Source organism: Saccopteryx bilineata, chromosome 1 (genome assembly GCF_036850765.1).
Source record: "Saccopteryx bilineata isolate mSacBil1 chromosome 1, mSacBil1_pri_phased_curated, whole genome shotgun sequence".
NCBI lineage: Eukaryota > Metazoa > Chordata > Mammalia > Chiroptera > Emballonuridae > Saccopteryx > Saccopteryx bilineata.
The window spans coordinates 326,039,808-326,045,322 of record NC_089490.1 but is presented as its reverse complement, the minus strand read 5'-3'; positions in this window follow the sequence as shown (position 1 = coordinate 326,045,322).

Below are 5,515 nucleotides of genomic sequence, written 5' to 3'. Positions count from 1 at the left end.
TAATAAAGATCAAAGCAAAGAGCAATGAAGTAGAAAACAGATTTAAAAAATTAAGCTTGACCAGGCAGTGGCGCAGTGGATAGAGCATTGGACTGGGATGCAGAAGGACCCAGGTTCAAGACTCCGAGGTTGCCAGCTTGAGCGTGGGCTCATCTGGTTTGAGCAAAAGCTCACCAGCTTGGACCCAAGGTTGCTGGCTTGAGCAAGGGGTTACTTGGTCTACTGAAGGCCCACGGTCAAGGCACATATGAGAAAGCAATCAATGAACAACTAAGGTATCACAACATGCAACGAAAAACTAACGATTGATGCTTCTCATCTCTCCATTCCTGTCTGTCCCTATCTATCCCTCTCTCTGACTCTCTGTCTCTGTTAAAAAAAAAAATTAAGAAAATCAGTGAAATTAAAAACAAGCTCTTTCAGATGATCAATAAAGTTGATAACTCTCTTAGACTGATAAGGGAAAAAAACAATTAGGAAGATACAAATTATCAATATCAGGAATGAGAGACATAACATCACTCGAGATTCTACAAATATTACAAGGATATTAAAGAAATATATAAACACTCTTATGCCAATAAATTCAACAACTTAGATGAAACAGAAAAATTCTTTGAAAGACACAAACTACTAAAACTCAAGGAGAAACAGATAATCTGTTTTGTAGTTAAAAAACGTTCCCACAGGCCCTGGCCAGTTTGCTCAGTGGTAGAGCATCGGCCTGGCATGCAGGAGTCCCGGGTTCAATTCCCGGCCAGGGCACACAGGAGAAGCGCCCATCTGCTTCTCCACCCCTCCCCCTCTCCTTCCTCTCTGTCTCTCTCTTTCCCTCCCGCAGCCAAGGCTCCATTGGAGCAAAGTTGGCCCGGGTGCTGAGGATGGCTCTGTGGTCTCTGACTCAGGTGCAAGAATGGCTCTGGTTGCAACAGAGCAACGCCCCAGATGGGCAGAGCATCGCCCCCTGGTGGGCATGCGGGTGGATCCCGGTTGGGCGCATGTGGGAGTCTGTCTGACTGCCTCCCCGTTTCTAACTTCAGAGAAATACAAAAAAAAAAAAAAAAAAAAAAAAAAACCCACAACATTCCCACAAAGAAAACTGTAAGTCCAAATGATTACACTGGTGAATTATACCAAACATTAAAGAAGAAATAACATTAATGCTACAAAAATTCTTTCAGAAACTTGAATATTCAAGGACCTCTACAATAGTTTAATCTTCCAGATGTCACGTTGGAAGCAGCAGAACACACGTAAAGTGGAGCAGGAGGGTGCTATGAAAATAATGAATACCACTCAAATGAGAGCAGACAGACTCTTTAGAGCTTGCTATAACAAGGGAACCAGCCACATCACTTGCCGTTTAGCAGAGATTCAAAAGCAAGTAGAGAATAAAGAAGCTTTATAGTTTAAAAAAAAAAAAGCATGGAGATAGCTTCAGTCATACTTTGATTCGAGTTAGTTGACATGGGAAGCTGGAAGCCAGATAACTGAAGTGGAATATTTTAGGTAATTGATTTGGGGGAGCATATAGGCTTGTTATGCTTGGTTTTGAGTTGAAAGTAGGCAAAAACTAAGGAAGCTGGCAGTCATTGTCCAAGTCCTGACCATTCTGGTGCAACTGTTGCAGAGATTGTATTTATCTTGCTGGACGGTTTGCTGCAGAGTTCTATTGTAATATATGGCCTGACCATTGTGTGTGTAGTCAGTCTCTCCACGCTTAACCACCATGCCTGGTCTGCCCTTCTTGCACTAGTCTGGTCAAATTCAACACTGTCACCTCCACTCCCATCCCCGCCTGCTTCCAGCATGGGTGTGCATCCACGGAGGCCACTCCCTCTGCCTTCCCTCTGTGCTCCAGCTTCTCACCAAAATGGGTGCATTTGGGACTGTCCCAGGCAGAAAAACAGACACACAAACAAATGAAACGGAATTGAGAGTCCTGAAATTAAGCCATATGTATATGGGCTAATAATTTTAGACAAAGGAGCCCAAAACACCCAGTGAAGAAAAGAAAATCTCTTCAATATATGATGCCAGGAAAAATTGGAAAGCCACATGGTAAAGAATGAAACTAGACTACAGCTTGTCCCCAAGTACAAAAATCCATTCAAAATAAATCAGACCTAAATATAAGATCTGAAAAGATAAATTACATAGAAGAAAACATATGTACTAAACTTTTGGGCCTTGGCCATAGAGAACATTTTATGAATTTGACCCCAAACGCAAGGAAAATAAAGGCAAAAATAAACAAATGGGACTATATCAAACTAAAAAGCTTTTGCACGAAAAGAAAAAAAACCCATCAACAAAACAAAATGGAAACCAACCAAATGGAAAAAGCTATTTGCAAACAACAGCTCAAACAAGGGATTAATAACCAAAATATATAAAGAATGCATACAACTCAACACCAAGCAAACAATCTAATTAAAGAATGGGAAGAGGACCTACACAGATACCTCTTTCATGAAGACATACAAACAGCGAACATATATGAAAAGGTACACAACTTCAATAGCTATTAAGGAAATGCAAATCAAAACTACTAAAAGATACCATTTCACACCTGTTAGAATGGCTATTATAAACAAGATAAGTAATAACAAGTGTTGGAGAGGCTGTGGAGAAAAAGTAACCCTCTTTCACTGCTGGTGAGAATGCAAACTGGCACAGCCACTATGAAAAACCAGTAAAAAATTTCCTCAAAAGGTTAAGAATAGAGTTACCATATGACCCAACAATCCCTCTACTGGGTATCTACCCCAAATTTTTGAAAACATTTATTCACAAAGATATATGCAACCCTCTGTTCATTGCAGATTATTCATAATGGCCAAGATATGGAAATAACCAAAGTGTCCTTTGATAGAGGATTAGATAAAGAAGATGTGGAACATATTTACAATGGATTACTACTCAGCCATAAGAAAAGATAAAATACCACATTGAGACATGGATGGACCTTGAGAATATATATTACATTTCCGCATGTATAAGATGCACCTTAATTTTTTGGACCTAAAATTTGAGAAAAGAAGTATTACACAAAGTTATTGAACTCAAGTTTTATTCCTCAAAAATTCATACAACTCCTCATCACTGTCAAAACTCCTATCCATTAGCTTGTCCTCATCTGTGTCTGATGACAAATCACTGTCTTCATATATTGATTGCCTCGTCCTCAGTTCCATCTATGGCATTTGAAATGCCACAACCACTGTATAAGACGCACCCAGCTTTTAGACCCCAAATTTTTCGAAAAAGGGTGCATCTTATATATGGAGAAATACAGTAATTCTAAGCAAAATAAGTCAGTCAGAAAAAGCTAAGAATCATGTGATTTCATTCATATGTGGGATACAAAACCAAAACTCATAGACACAGACAACAGTATAGCGGTTACGAGACAGAAGGGTTGTCGGGGCATACTAAAGTATAAAGGGGCCAAATATATGGTGACAGAAGATGATTTAACTTTGGGTGGTGGCACACAATGCAATAATACAGACCATGTATCATAGAAATGTGCACTTGAAACCTATATACCATATTCCCCATGTATAAGATGCACCTGTTTTCAAAACATTTAAGGTCTAAAAACTGGATGTGTCTTATACCATGGTTGTTGGTATTTTTACTTGCATTTCCCACTTTTCTGCCTTTGTTTTTGCGCTCATTGTTGAAGACAGTGACTCATCATCAGACACAGATGAGGACAAGCTAATGGATGGGAGTTTTGACAGTGATGAGGAGTTGTATGGATTTTATGATGAATAAAACTTGAGTTCGATAACTTTATGTAATACATTTTTTTTCAAATTTCAGGCCCCAAAATTAAGGTGCGTCTTATACACGGGACCATCTTATACATGAAGAAATATGGTAATCTTACTATCCAATGTCACCTCCACACATCACCCTCCACATATCAGTCCACAGTAGAAATGCATTATGTCCCCATTTTGTGAATGAGATTATGAAGTTTGGAAGCTCACTCAAGGTTACAGAGGTATAAGTGGCAAAGCCTGGATTCAAAGCATCCTGACTTCAGAAAGGATACAACATGCCCATGTACATTACTGGAAGGTATGACTATGTTTAATGATAATTTACATACCTCACAGAGTGCTTTATACATTATCAGTCTTCAATAAGTATTTAGAATTCTAGACCTGTAGATACTTCATATCAGTTAGGAGTGGGCTTAAATGAGTATAACAAAAGATTCAACTAACAGGGGTTCAGAGAAATAAGGGTTTGTTTTGTTCACACGACAGTATTCTGCTCACATGGAGGTAGTGGCTGGGGTGAGGAGAGATGGTTCAGAAGCCAGGGTTGGCAGTGGCTCCTCGATCATATAGAAAATTGGTCACTCGCTTGGAATGTTTATCTCCTGACCTTTCAGTCAATCTTCCAAAACAACCTGTGCTGCAATAAAGAATTTGTCTCATCTTTGTCCAGGATTCCTGGCATGGAGCTCCTAAAGGCCTTGGAATTTCTTGAGTGATGTCTTTGTTATTCTACTGAGGTGACTCCTGGTGGGCCCCTAGGATGGAGCTGATCACCAGAAAATTTAACTACATGATTAGGGCCAGTGCTACCTCTGGGGAGGGGTTGGGGTGGGTGCTGAGGCTGACTTCAATAACATGACCAATAATATAATCAATCATGCCTATATAATGAAACCTCAATAAAAACCCTGGACACCAAAGCTCAGTGGAGCTTCGCGGAAGGTGAACACATCATAGGCCCTGACTTCATGGAGAGGGCACAGAAGCCCTGTACCCCTCCCACACTTCATTCTATGTGTATCCTTTATAATAAAATTGTAATCATAAGCATAATGCCTTCCCGAGTTCTGTGAGTTTCTCTAGAAAATTATCTCACCTGCAGAAGTTGTGGGCACCCCGGAACGGGTAGCCAGTCAGAAGTGCCTGGGGGCCCCACGAACTTGTGACAGACATCTGAAGTAGGGAGTCCTGTGGAGGAGTGTGCCTTGACCCCTTGGGGTCTGTGGTAAATTTGGATACTTAGTGTTGGAACTGAATTGCAGTATACCCAGTTGGTGTTAGACAAATTGGGGTGGAAATGGAATACCACTCAGATTTACCCTCTCTTGAATGCCTGTCCCTCTCCAGATAGAATAAATCCTCCCTCTTCTGTGCTACCTTAAAATACACTGTGTATATCACACTATATAGTGACATATTTATATACTTTTTCATCTCCTCTAGGTGCTGCTCTTCCATAGCTGCTCTGCTTTCTGCTTAAGAACAGAGGCTGCCTGCGGCACAGGAGTTTAATTTGCCTGTGTCTCTGGGCCTTATACCCTAATGAGAAATGACTGGTAGGACCTGTCATTCTACCTGAATGAACAGAATGAGTTCACAGGCTCTGAGCTTCTCTCAGGCATTGTTCCATGCTCAATTTTTCCTGACGCTCCCTCCTCCCCACCTCATAAATTGGAACAACACTGTTTATAATGAAATCAGGCACCAGAAGAAGTAAA